Source organism: Calliphora vicina, chromosome 4 (genome assembly GCF_958450345.1).
Source record: "Calliphora vicina chromosome 4, idCalVici1.1, whole genome shotgun sequence".
In the NCBI taxonomy this organism is placed as follows: domain Eukaryota; kingdom Metazoa; phylum Arthropoda; class Insecta; order Diptera; family Calliphoridae; genus Calliphora; species Calliphora vicina.
In genome coordinates, this window is record NC_088783.1 from 63593299 (window position 1) to 63608831 (window position 15533).

Here is a 15533-nt window from a genome sequence, read left to right on the forward strand (position 1 = left end):
ATTTTGTAAGACCAAAAATTAACTTGTCTAAACAAAAAAATTAGTTCGGAATAAATATGGATCAAATTGTTCCTAAAATTTTTAATCCTATAAAAATTTTGACACATATTTTAGTTTTAGAAACTCAATAAATATGTACATATAAATAAGATCTTTATTTATTAACAAAATTTTATTTAAATGATATTTTTCATGTTTTTTAAACTTGTTATTCTAAATAACAAAGTATAAACAAACTAGTCAAAGGTCCTAAAAATTGGAACGAAATTCCCAAAAATGGTATTTTTTACAATTTTGCCCAAAGGGTTAGTTTATAAAGGCAGCTAGTATCAACCAGCTCACTTGGGTTCATAAACTGGTCCCTTTGTGTTACCCTAAAGGATCATGCTCAGGACTTCAAGAGGTCCTTCACATGTCAGAACTGGGTTCAATGCCAAACCAACTTGACGCACGAATGAACGAATCCATCCTCCTGACATCCAGAGTAGATAGATCCGCTAGGCCGTGCAAAATGGACTACCTATTGTCGCAGTCCCAGCCCCTTCTAGGGCAGGGCAAAGACAGAGGAAATGTTCAATCGTCTCATCCTCGTCTTCATCATGGCAACTCCTATAGAAGTCATTATGTGGTGTATTCAGTCTCCTAGAATGCGCACCTATCAAGCAGTGCCCCGTGAGCACTGAAATCAGAGCTAGTAGCCTAGCCCGAGGTAGCCCCGTGAGGGACATTGACCTATGATGGTCAAAAACGGGCCATGTGAGTCGCGATATCGAGCAATTTGTCAAATTAGACCATCTGAGTTGAGCAGACTGAAATAATTTACGCTGTATGATTGATTTGATAGCAGGCTTACTGTCAGTACATATTCGGATATTCATACCAAATAGCCAATAGTACTTCATCCAGTGTACCGCCCTTCTAATCGCAGAAATCTCAGTTTGAATTACACTACATTGATCATGTAGCCTGAAATACACCCTCTTCTGAAGATTGGGAATATAATTTTGAGCATAGGGTCCACATTTCCTTTGGTGTTGGGAAAATACTTTGGGGATAAATAGAGAACACGTCAACGTTTTCAAATCTATTTTCCGTTTTCTGATCCCAGCTTTAGGAATTTAGAACATGTGACCCAAATTTGAAATTTTAATAAAAAATTTGTCAAAAAAATAGGACAGGTTTTTGAAACCAAAAAGAGTTAATTTAGCCTTTATTCCAAAAAACAGGAAAAATATACTATTGTTTGTATTTATAAATTGAAAATCGTTTATTTTTGGATCCATAATCGATATTGCTATGAAATCGTTTGTTTTTTATTGCCAATTTAGTTGTCTAACTAACAAAAAATCTCGAGTCCATTCAGTCAAAAAGTTCACCCTATATTTTTAAAATTTTGAAATGTCTATAACTCGGAAATTGTAGGAGGTTAACAACACACGCCAGATTGATTTTCAAGACATAGACGAGGGATTTCCAAAAATCTTTGAAATTGGATGAGAAAAAATGGCACGTGTTTAAAAGATTTATATGTCGAAGGTACCCTAATTTTAGCCTCCATAGCGCCGCCCCTGAAGAATTTGTTGCTATCATTTTAATAATTAAATCTCGAATGGTCCTTGGCTATGCCCTTTTAAAATTTTATTCCCATTGGACCAGCCTTTTAGAAATTCCAGATTTCTTTCCAAAAAATTTTGATTCTGTCCCACTGTGCAGTGTGAGATATTTCCTTTTTTGGTTTTTCAAACAACTTCTTTTCTAGCCTAGTGTTTTATAATACAATAACTGAAAACCAAAAACTATAAGCTTTATATGCTTGTCTATTAGGGAGGCTGTTATTTTTTACTTATTGGATTTTCGATACAATCAACAGATGCTGAAAATTTTAGAAAAATCGGACAAGGTTTCGAGGTTGTACATTTTATTTGAAGTTTCGAGTTTTGTGTTAAAATTCAATAGAAATAAAATGAAGATTCCAGTCTAAATCCGGAGAATATGACGGAATAAGGAGCATTTCGTAGCCTTATTCGTGGATTTCTGTTGATCTGGATTTCTTTTGAGCACCGATCTTGCGGAAGGTTTTCTCATATCCAAGTGATATTGGTGTGATCGCTGTGGTTTCCATAATCTTTCGACCAACACCATATCGCGATTTTTATACCCTCCACGTGGTGAATGAGGGTATATATAAGTTTGTCATTCCGTGTATAACATTGAGAAATATTCATCTGAGGCCCAACAAATCCTTGATCCTTATGACATTCTAAGTCGATTGAGCCATGCCCGTCTGTCTGTCCGTCTGTGTGTCTGTGTAAAACACGCTCACGTCCAAAATACGCAAACAAAATTGGTAAAAATATGTTTATTGTTCTCCTAAGCGCAGTTTGGTATTGAAAATCAGCAAAATCGTTTCAGTAGAACCGGAACTATGAACCAAAATGTGAGACAACCTAAAAAAAATTCACAATTTTCACATATTTTTGGTTATTTGTGTAAATATATTGCAGATAATACCATAAAATTGTACACACGTTATTTTTATGTTAAAGGGACTAACTCTGGTGAAAATTATAAGAATCGGTTCATGATTTCTCCTAGGCCCCATACAAATTTCATCCCGAAATATGGTTCTATGGTCTATAAATGCCTTAAGAAATGCAGTATCCATACAAAATTCAGCAAAAATAAGAAATCAGAACACTAAATTTTTTGTGGATCGGCCCATATTTGACCATACCCCCCATATAAAGTTCACTTCCGAAAATCACTTAAATAAGCATAAATATCTTATAAATATCGCTATTAAGTTGAAATTCGTCATAACTAATCCACATATATACCAAAATTCAATTTTCTGAAGACCCCAGATATCTTCGGGACACAAATCTTCAATAATTCTATCAGACATGCTTTCGAGAAGTTTTCTATTTAAAATCAGCAAAATCGGTCCATAAATAACGGAGATATGAGCAAAAACCGGGACAACCTCGATTTTTGACCTATTTTTGATCTATATCTGGATTACTAAGTCATTAATATAGACAATATGGATATCTAATGATAGATATTTCAAAGTCCATTGCAACGATGCAGATAAGTTGGACCTACAATGGGTCAAAATCGGGAAAAATATTTTTTAACCCGAATTTTTTTTTCATCAAAAAATTTTTTTTGCCATACATTTTTTTCCAAAAAAAAAAAATCAAAAAAAATTTTTTAAACAATTTTGGAAAAAACTTTTTTTTAAAAAAAATTAAAAAACAATTTAAAAAAAAAAATTTTCAAAAACAATTAAAAAAAAATTTAAATTTTGTTTACCTAAAAATATTTAAAAAAATTTATTTTAAAGTATAATTTGGTGAAGGGTATATAAGATTCGGCACAGCCGAATATAGCTCTCTTGTTTTTAATTATTTCTGGTTTAGAGACCTAAATTGGGTGTTCAGAACATTCGGCATCTTCGGTGCCACTTTTTTACCATCGAAATTGATGATGCGGAATTCCCGTAGTATTTATCAAGATTAGCCTTTATTTGAGTGATGCTTAATGAACAGACGAAATTCACTTTTTTCCACTTTCTCCTCAAGTCACGAGGTAGTCTGCTATCAATAGCTGTCAAACACAAATTAAATGAGGCAACTTGTTCAAATTTTGACAGGAGTCAACCGACAGATGTATGTTTACAAGAGCAGGGAAGTTTTTGACACACAATAGTACAAATTAAGTGCCAGCCTATTGTGTATACCTAAAAAATACTTATCTTACACCTTGACACTTTTCTCAACACACCTCAACTGTTTTTGATATTTAAGTGTGTGTATAAGACACACATACTAGCTTACACATCCTTGCTCATATCCATATACATAAAAATATACTTGAACATACGTTTAAGTAATATGAGTACAACAAGTGCCTCATTAGTGTTGGTGGAAAAAGCATTTAATTCTTCTAAAAAACCTTATGCTTAGAGTCATTATACTTACAACTACTGCTCTACTATAACATGGAAATAATAACAGCAACTAAAACTACTACTATTCACATATGTACATTCAAGTATACGCTTTATTATAAAGAATCGGCGTATGTATGTATTTCGTTTGAAATCAAGTTCGTTTGCTATATCTCGTTATAATTACTTAAATTTTTACACTGTTGCAACTACTTTGAAATCTGTTCTATCCAGCCAACCATTCATGTATGTGAAATTATATATTGCACACAAAACCCAACCCCTACCTGAATATATACCAATGTAAATACATAAGTACACAGAGAAAAAAGATTCGTTGTAATGACAAAATTTGTGACCAATCGAAAGATTCAATTATAATCACAGATTTTTTCAATTCTAGCTAAAGGATGTCAGTTGAGAAAGAATTTTTGTCACCCCAACTTAAATATGTCAATAACAATAGAACAATTCGGCAATGAAGACTGAATGACTAGATCAGCTATAAATTTTGTTATCACAACCAAACCAGTTTTCTCTGTGTATAAGTATGCTGTAACACAAGATGATGTAACTATTGAAAATTACATGATACTCTTACTTGAATATTTATATACTAAAATTTTAGTACTTACCACCATTACTATATGTAATAACTTTATACACACACATTAATAAGTACATACATACATTCATGTATGTATGAATGCCTGTGTTAGTATGTGTACATAACACGCTCGTTAAGTATAGCTGTAGGTTAAGTTTGTCATTTGTAGTTAAAGTGGAAATGTGATTCTTAAAGAAAATTTAACGGCTGAGTTTCTTCTTTATAAACCGCTGAGTGTAACTATGAGAGTGGTGTGAACAAAGTTTTGCTAAACATTTAGGAATCATGTAATTAATAGAGTATCCTTGAAACGGGATTTTAATGAAATCAGTACTAAGGTTTACAAAGGCAAAGTTAACCAATCATTATTGTATAGAAACACACCAAGTACCTACACAGAAAAAAACTATATTTCAATTCAAACATTTATAACATATTTAACTAGTTTCAATTATTTCATAATTGAATCAAGTATTCATGTGCTCAAAAACAAAATTTTCTGATATTTTCTATTGAATTTTGAGTTTTGAATTTGATAATTTTGATAATTGAATATAAAATTTTCGTTATTGGTTGAACTTTATTGCCCTAATTTTGTAATACGTAACGAAACGTTTTTTTCGAATAAATTTGTCATTTTTGAATTTTCATATTTTTCAAAACGTATTTTTAGTTTCTGTATATAAAATTGAATTTTATAAAATAGAGCAAAACGTTCACAAGCGCTTGAAACATCAAAATCAAACGTTGAGAATTTATTTTTGTTTCAATATATTTTTCATAGATTTTTAAATTTTCAAAGAAAAAACATTTTTTTGAGAATGTGTTTTTTCTTTTTATACATAAAAAATACAACAACAAAAATTTGTTTTCCAAATAAATGTAAAAAACAATCAAAAATTTAAAAATTTTTTCAATAAATTTTATTTGTTGGAAAATAAATAAAAATAATTTAATTTATTTGGCAGAAAGTTGACATAAAAACGATGTTTTCAAACTTGGTACCACATCAAAAAATTGACTTGAAACGCAAATATCGTTTCGTTTTATAAAATACCAAATTTTTATTTTTTCGTTCCAAACGGAAACGCAAACGAAAATTCGTTTGAAGATACAAAATGAGGCCATAAATACAAAAATTATTGAATAGATAATTTTCGTAATTGAAAACACAAAAAATAACAAAAATGTGTTTTCAATTACGAAAATTATCTATTCAATAATTTTTGTATTTAAATTTCAACCAATAACGAACATTTTATATTCAATTATCAAAATTATTAAATTCAAAACTCAAAATTCAATAGAAAATATCAGAAAATTTTGTTTTTGAGCACATGAATACTTGATTCAATTATTAAATAATTGAAACCAGTTCAATATGTGACAAATATTTGAATTAAAACGGTTTAAGAAATAGTTTTTTCTGTGTATGTAAAAGGACAGTATTAATTTATATTTTAATAAGAAATTTTATTACAATATATAAAACCTCACAAGTTTTCTTTTTAAAAAAGTTTTCATATCTATGACAGCTGAAACAGTATTCCGGGGGGACATATGCATGGGTGCTAGGTAAAATCGTGGACCAATATTTTCCATTTTCAATACCGAACAAACCTTATCCACAGAGTGCATATATGGATAATTTCAGCCAGCTAGCTTCTCCTTCGTTTTGGCCAAATAGTGTATTCCACAGGCAGACAGAGTGACAGGCTGACGGACATAGCTAAATCGTCCTAGAATTTCATTAGGACTTAGAACATATGTATATGATTTGTTGGGCCTAAGGCCATTGGCCATTGCTAGCCATGAACTTTTCGCATCTTTCTGGCAACATATGGATTCCGAGCCAAAATAACTGTTCATCTTTTGAGACCAAGAATCAGGCCAATATTGGATAATCTGTTCTAAACTGAAGCGTGTTTCAGAGACAGCGTACTGCATCGATCGAAACAAATAGTAGTCGGACGGAGCAAGGTCTAGACTGCAAAATGGGTAAGGCAAAACTTCTCAACCACTTCTTCCGAAATAGCTTTAAATAGATATTGCAACATATTTATGTCATGATGGAATATTACGATTTCATGTCTTGCCGCAATATTCTGAGCATTTATCGGTTCGCTTCAAGCGAATCATTTTCCTTCGGCACAGTTTCCCTGTGATGGTCTGGTCAAACTTTAGCAGCTCATAATGGATAGGACAGGTTTGCTCCCATAAAACACATAGAATTACCATGCGCCATGGATATTTGGCCTTGGGTGGCCATTCACCTGGTTGGCCGGATCTCACTTACGCTTCGTGTTATAGTAATGAATCCACTTTTCATCGCAAGTAATGATTCGATGTAAAAATTATGTTCGGACGAGCACATTCATCTTTTAATGTCTCTTGGCTTCAATTCGTATGGTACCCAATTTTCTTGGTTTTATATGAATCCTGCTGCTTGCAAACGTTTTGAAATTGCTGCTTGAGTAGCTCAAAATTATTTGGCAAGCTGTTGTTTAGTTTTACAACCATCTTCGTGGAGTAATGCATCCAATTCTTCTTCTCCAAACTTTGGAGAGCCACAAAATCCATCTATCTCAACACACGATATCGATGTAACACGTAAGATTTGTTGGGTGTTTCAGCGACACTTTTTTTCAAATTAAAGAAGTAAAGTAAAACTTCCTGCATATGACGCTTTGTTGTTTGCACTATAATGTTCAATAACTACGTGAAAGTAAATGACAGATATGTACCCTTCAAAATGACGTATAAGTTATTAAAAACAAAAACAGCGTTGAAAAGAAGAGCCATCTATTGTAAATCCTGCATTTTTAAGTCCTACACCCAATAGAAAAACAGCTGTTAATTTCATTTCACATTTCAACAATATTGACATCCAGCTGATTTCGTTATGATCAAATGTACAAGAAATTTGAATGAAAATTTCCACAAACAATATTTATATTCCATTGGAAACATATAACATGTTAGAGGATTAATAGGATTTCATGGTGAATTGTTTATTGCATTTATTTAAAGCTGAATCTGATTTCTTTATAATAACGTTTTTTTTAAGAAAAATCTATATGTTTTCGAAAAAGTTATGGGCAATTATTTAATTATGCAGCTTAATTAATATTAATCATACGTACTGTGGGTTCCATTATCGCATCAAAACTTTTCATATAAAGGGAAAATAAGCCAGGCTATAGAACAGCTTAAATTGTTCTCAATTACTTGCAAAAAAGTTTACTTTTCATTATCATGTCATTGAGGTATTATTTATTGAGGTCAATTAAAACGATTTGCCAATAAAGGTCTCCCAACTCCAACTAAGTACTTGATTTATTTAAGCGAATATTCTCACTACAGTTTACTTGTTTACAAATATATATGTAGTGTGCTAGTTTTTGAAGATAGATAATACGGATATTATTTTTACCTAAATATTTCAACACATTGCTCATGATATATCCCTTGTTAATCTGAAATATTTGTTTTAGTTTGTTGAAAGAAGCCTTAGTAAAATTTCCATTTTATTAGTTTACTTATTAAACATATAGTTTGTTTTATACTCCTTGATTTTAATTCTATTGAAACCTTTTAGCACTGACATTTCTTTTTCCTAGAATTTTAATTAATATATTACAGGGCTTTTCTAGTTTTCGTATATTTTACCAGCAACAAAAAACAATAGTTTACTACTTACATATTTAGACTTGTAGTAATAAATTCAATTATAACAACCAGTTTTCTTATAATTCACATTTATACTAAATTGTTTTTCTTAGTACTATAAATAGTATATTCACTTCAACTAAATAACCACAATAGGAAAACAATTAAAATTCAATTACCTGGCAAAAAGGAGTGCAAATGACAACTAAATTTTCAGTTAGTTTTGTTTTATTTTTTCTCTTTCTTTTAACAAACACAAACCATAAATGCCTGTTAATTTGCTGCATGTCTCATGCACAACCTAGAAAATAAAAACAGGACACTAGACAGGGTGAATGTATTGAAATCAATTATACATTTTCATAATGTAGGTACACATGAATGTATAAATTAAATTTCAAGGAAAAACCCATAATATTGTGTTGTTAATAAATATTTGACATTTAAGCCAAAGTTTGTGTACTCCATCAATCTTTAAATATTGTTTGATAATCAACACATATCTATGTTGGTTAAAGTTACTTGATGGACAGCAAGACAGGCTGATGGTTGCAAAAAATTGGCTTTACAAGTTTTGAATATTTTTATCAGTTTTTAATAGATTATTTTGAGGAATAAATAAATGTTATTATACATGAATGAAATAGGTAACAAGATGAAATTATGGTAATATTTCTTGGTTTTAGAGTTTTTGATTATGAAGAAGATTTTCAAGTGAAACCATTTTGCTTTATTAAGTTTGGAGTATTATAGAGGTAAGGAAATTTATATTTCAATAACACCATTTCATCAACGAAATTTTTGTTGAGGATTTTGGGCTGGTGAAGTCTTTGAACCATAAGTCTTTGAAAATGAAGCTGATCAAGGGACTGCTACTGGTGCTGTCTAAATTGAATGAAATTGATGTATGTTCGATATGATTTGAGAAATATTTTCTAGTCTTATAGTCCTAATAAGTTAAGGAACTTTTTAAAAACATTTGAAACAAATTTCTTTTGATTTTGTTATGATTTATAGCATTCATAAGGCAATTATTGCAATTAGTGAGGCTGCACGGTCGAGAATATCGAACAATATATTTCTATTTACTTGGAAACTTATAACATTTTATAGGTTAAACTTTTACATTTTTATATGTTTTACAAAACTACCTAGTGAAGAATCTGTTTTCTTTATAATAACGTTTATTTTATACAAATCTATAAATTTTTTAAAAAGTTACGGTCAATTATTTAAATATACAACATAATTAATAATAATCATACGCACTGTGAATCATAAAATTAAAAACTAATTGTTTGATCACATCAAAACTTTGTACATAAATAGGAAATAAGTGGGATAATTATTGGGGGAAACATTTTTTAATTATGAAAAAACATTTGGGAAATTTTATCTCCGTAAAACACAAAAAAATTTTTTTATAGAAAACACTATTTGTGACAAATTTTCACTTCATTTTTCATTTCAATACTATGGACATCCTATTGATTTCGTTATGATTAAATGTACGAGAAATTTGCAAGATATTGTTGCGTTTCTACCTTTTAAAAATGGTGGTTTATTTCCTTTAAATAAACTGGATACTTTTGACTGCAAATAAAAACTGTTTAGTGGTTTAAAATTGTAACAACTCTATAAACTGGATACTCTTGATTGCAAATAAAAGCTGTTTGGTGGTTTAAAATTGTAACAACTCTATAATTTATATCTTCTAAGCTACTGGTCTAATCGCTTCAAAAATTCGTACATAAATAGGAAATAAGTGGGATAATTATTTGAGGAAACTTATTCTAATTATTAATAAACATTTAGGAACGTTTTATCTCCGTAAAACACAAAACTATTTTTTTATATAGAAAAATATTTGCGACGAATTTTCACTTCATTTTTCATTTCAATACTATGGCCATCCTTTGCAAGATTTTATTACGCTTTTACCTTTTAAAAATGGTGGTTTATTTCCTTTAAATAAACCGGATACTTTTGATTGCAAATAAAAGCTGTTTAGTGGTTTAAAATTGTAACAGCTCTATAATTATCACAACAACAGTTTAAATAGTCACTATGTGATTAGTACAAATACACGTTTATAATTCACTATAATACACACACTCAAATTACACTAACAGCGCCTACGATAAACTGACTACCGACACAGCGCCATCTTCCTTCCAGTACCTTCATGAATTTACTTAACGGACAAAACTAGAATATTCGTATTCTAGAGCTTTCTGCTGCTTCACTGTTAATGTTACCCGATTAAACACTTAATTTTGCCATACTTACAAATAATGCCAATAACTGCGTGCTATCAACATTGATGACAAGAATAAGCCTCTACTGATGGACATGTTTATAAACTTGATGAATGTTGCAAGCAGTCGTCATAGGCCATTAAATTCAAATTATTAGTGCAATTTCGTAACAATATTATTGGTATTTCTTATAAAAAAAAAAATTTTCACGGATGTGAAAATATGTTTCCAAATAATTATAAATATACTTTTAAACTTAAAACATTTTAGAGCTTTAATAAAACTACGTATTGCTTTTCTTCTTTCATTTATTTAAAACTGAATGTGTTTTCTTTATTATAAAGTTTATTTAACTAAAATCTATGCATTTTTGAAAAAGTTATGAACAATTATTTTATTATACAGCTTAATTAATATTAATCATACGTAGTGTTAGTTCGACTAGAACATTAAATTAAAAAAGTGTATAAATTCTGAACTGCTGGTCTGATCGCCTTAAAACTTGGTATATAAATGAAAAATAAGTAAAGCTTAGTTAAAATGTGTACATTAAACCATTGAAATTTCTCCACATTATTTTTACCAAATATTTTAAAAATACATTTTCCCACAATTTAACAAGTTAAGTAAAAGAGAACACCTTTTCATATATCACGGGACTAGTGAGTTCAAAACAATTGAAGCAAATTTCCTGCATGGTATGAATGGCTTGTATTTTGATGTTGAAGAATATTGATATTTCTCCTAACCTTATTTTTGAGGTCATTTAACTTACTCTGACCATTTTGAAGTGGAAGTTAGCCTCTTCACATTGACCCCCACATACTCCAAACTCAGAATTTGATATGTCTGTATAGGGGATGCAAGGGGATTCTATACTGATGACACTGATGTGTGGACGACATGCGGTTTCAACAAGACGGTACCACATGTCCCGCAGCCCTTGATATAATTCAATTACTGCATGAGACATTTCCTGATTGTGTACTCTCTTGGTTTGGTGATCAGAATTGGACCCCTGGATCATGAGGTTTTACACCATTTGATTTATTTTTGCTCGACTTAATGCTGTATTAAAGGAATTCCCTTACATTTATGAAAAATTGTCATTGTAAATGAAGACACAAGTTGGGGAGGCCATTTGCCATTAATGCTATCCGGCGTAAATTATGATACAATAAAAATGTAAAAATCTATGGAGAAAGGAAGGTGTTACCTATTTAATTCAAATCTAGTGTAAATAATGGGACTTCCTTTATAAACTAAGTTTAAGACTATAAAAGATTCAGGACAACCAAACATTTATCTCTAAATTGTGTGTATTTTATTGAAAAACTTAAAAAAGTTATGTTGACAATGGTGTATTGGTTCAATGTCCCAAACTGTGCTGGTTAATTAATATGCACATGTGTTAAACAAATATATAAATTCTGGTTCTTTTGTAAAATGTCAAGTTAATCTGACCAGTCTGGTTATTGTATTAATAAACACAATAAACAACAACCTTTATAAAAATAACCCATAAAGACCACAACTAACAAAATATTTTCCCTAAAGCAAGAAAAATGTTAATCTTTTTTACAACATAAATAAATTTTCTAATCCTAAAAAATATATTTAAAGGGTTAATAATATTCTTATGTATCCATGTGTTAAATACATAAATTCATTTTATATTAACATATGAATGGCTATATGCTGGTATCTGTGTGTTAACATACACATGCAAATATTTGACTTTCATTCAATCCATCTCCTCATGACAACCGACAACAACTAGGACCTGCACATGCACAGCTCATTCACTCACTCGTTCATTCATTCATTCATTCAATCCATTTGGGTTGAAGAATCTGCATTTGACTGGCATGTTATTTTTCAGTTTTTATACAAGTCTTTGTTTCTTTTTATTTTTTGGATTATTATTTTTGGGAATTTTTGCAATTTTAATTTTTGTTACCCATAATATTTGACATGCAATTTGGCAAACCTGTCATATTTATTTAAATTTTTGTGTGTGTTTTTCTTTTTTTTTGTTCAATATAAAATATATTTCTACAATCTAGTAAATTAAAAGTATTTGTATTTTTCTTTATAATTTTATATACATTTTTATCAAATTTTGTATACATAGTATATTTTTAATGCGTTTATATAAATTTTTATAATTAGTTTTATTAACATTGTATTAAATTAAATTTTTATCACACATTTTTGTTACGCTTCACAAACTTTGGATTTGAAAACTGTCGTTTAATTTATTATAAAGTTTTTTTTCCCTGTTTCTGCTGCTGCTGCAGTTGAATTTCAAACTAAACATTGTATATTGTTTAGTTTGTGTAGTTTATTGTTATTTGTTTGAATTTATCTTTTTTTTTGTGTGTGTTTTTGAAAACTCATTTGAAAAACTACATCAACATTATCAAATAATATAAGAACATAATTAAATTCATATTAAAATGGAAATTAATTGACAGTTGTTTGGTAATTTAAACATACCGCGTTTGAAACTATTTTTTTTATCATATCTAAATTACACTAGATGACAAAAAGAAACTATTTTTTAAGGCAATAATTCAAGTATGATCTACTACTGTTTAAAACTTGTTCAATATCTTTCAAAGAATATTATCATATTATTTTAAACTTCATAGGCTCTTAAAATTTAATTACGTTACGTCTGCGGGTCCAATTTGATCCAATTAGAAAATAATATCAACCCCTCACTTTTAGATAAAAATAAATTTTTATTTCAAAATGGGTCAAATTTGACCCGAAAACTCTATAAAGGTTAAAAAAGCCAAACATAAAAATCCTTTGTTCTTTGAAAAGTGTTGGAATTCATCGCCACCAGGAGCCGAACGTGATCGGAAATCTGGGGGCTATGTGAAATCATGAACCGATATTGTGCGTTTTTAATACAAACAAACCTTATCAACATATAGTATTTGTGGAAAATTTCAGCCAGTTAGCTCCTTTCGTTTCCGCCCTATAGTGTTTCAACTGACATACAGACGGACGGACATAGCTAGTGGGCCTGTGATGATTTTTTCGATGTGTTACAAACGGAACTACAAAATCAAAAACCTTGGTTCTAGAGCAGTGGTCGGAAATCATAGCCACCTGGACCCGAACATGATCCTATGGACCCGAACAGGCAGACGGACGGACATAGCTAGATCGTCTTAGATTTCATAAGGATCCTGAATATATATACCTGTGCCTGTGATGAATATTTCGATGTGTTACAAACGGAATAACAAAATCTAAAACCCTTAGTTCTAGAGCAGTGGTCGGTACTTATAGCCACCAGAGGCTGAACATGATCGTAAACGTGTAGACACCACGATGCGAATGAACATCATAAAAAAGTTAAAATAAGAAACAAAAATTTCAATCAGATTACAGTTAATTACGTTGCAAATTATTATAATAATGATTTTATCATTATACCGACCATATTATGCAAAATATATATATTTTCTCTTTTGTAATGTTCTGTTATCCACTGTTATTTTTGTTGTGGTTTTTTCTGTCAAATCTTTTCACTCATAGATTTATTCAATACACATAATAGTTTGTATAGTTTTTTTTTTAATCGAATTTCATTATTAATTTATGCATATATTAATGGTGTGTGTAGAACATAAAATTGATATGTTTATTTACTTTTATATTGTTAATTTTTTTCTATTTAAAATAAATAACACAATTTGTACATGTCCATTAACTAAACAATGTTAGAAAACAACAAAAAAAATAATTATATTTTTGTAAAATCATGAACAGTTAATTGAACAGATTTTAATTAAATTTTATTTAAAATAATTGTATAACTAACAGATTTGTATAGAAAAAGTTTAAGAGAATTAGAAATAAATTAAAATCATTTTTTTAGGTCCTGTTCAAAGCACACAGAGTCCCAAAATTTAAGCAAGATATATAAAAAATACAGTTTTTTTCTTTTGATTATAATTCTTTGTATTGAATAGGGTTGCACATTGTTCAAATTTTCCGTAACCATTTTGTAAAAATGTGGCTGAATTTCTTTGATGCTGGTTGTGGTCTTGTTGCAGCAGACCTTAAAAAAAGCCCAATAATGTTAAATCATACTGTTATGAATTTTCATAAGATATTTGAATTTAACGGACTGTAACGACTGCTTGCAACATTCATCATGTTTATAAACAGAAGCATCTACTTATCAACAATGTTGATAGCACGCAGTTATTAACACTGATTGTAAGTGTAGCAAAACTAATCCCGTATTCATAGACAAATTTTAAATTTAAACAATGTTTTAAAGCAAAATTTCCATACAAAATTTGATTTTAAAATGTTGTTTAAATTTAAAATGTTGTTTAACATTAACATTGAAGCTGCTTAATTCAATGTAATAGAATTCGAACATTCTAGTTATGTCCGTTAAGAAAATTCATGAAGCTGCTGGAAGGAAAATGACGCTATTTGTAAATAGTGGCAACGGTTGCAGTCGGTAGTCAGTTTATCATAGGCGCTGTTAGAGTTGATATTAACTGCCTCGTACATTATAAAGTGTAATTTAAGAGTGTGACTATTTAAACTGTTGTTGTGGAAATTTGAATAATTATAGAGTTGTTACAATTTTAAACTACTGAACTGCTTTTATTTACAATCAAATCTATCCTGTTTATTTAAAGGAAATAACCTACCGTTTTTATATCCTTCTCCTTCGTGGGAAGGGTATATATAAGTTTGTCATTCTGTTTGTAATTTCACAATATAATTTTGCGACCCTATAAAGTATATATATTCTGGATCCTTATAGATAGCGGAGTCGATTAAGCCATTTCCGTCTGTCTGTGTGTTGAAATCAATTTTTTGAATACCCCAGATATCTTCGGGATCCGAATCTTCAATAATTCTGTCAGGCATGCTTTAGATTTTTTGGTTTTTTTTATGAGGAAAAAACCAGAACAACCTCGATTTTTTATCTATTTTAGACCTATATCTGAATTAATAAGTCTTTAATATAGAAAATATGGATAGATATTTCAAAGAACTTTGC

The 15533-nt window shown here is 29.9% G+C and overlaps 1 protein-coding gene across 2 annotated transcripts in view; it reads left to right on the forward strand.

Moving 5' to 3' along the window:
- Positions 1-15533, forward strand: part of Fur2 (furin-like protease 2) — a 496857-nt gene that overhangs the window by 448307 nt on the left and 33017 nt on the right. The window lies entirely within an intron of this gene.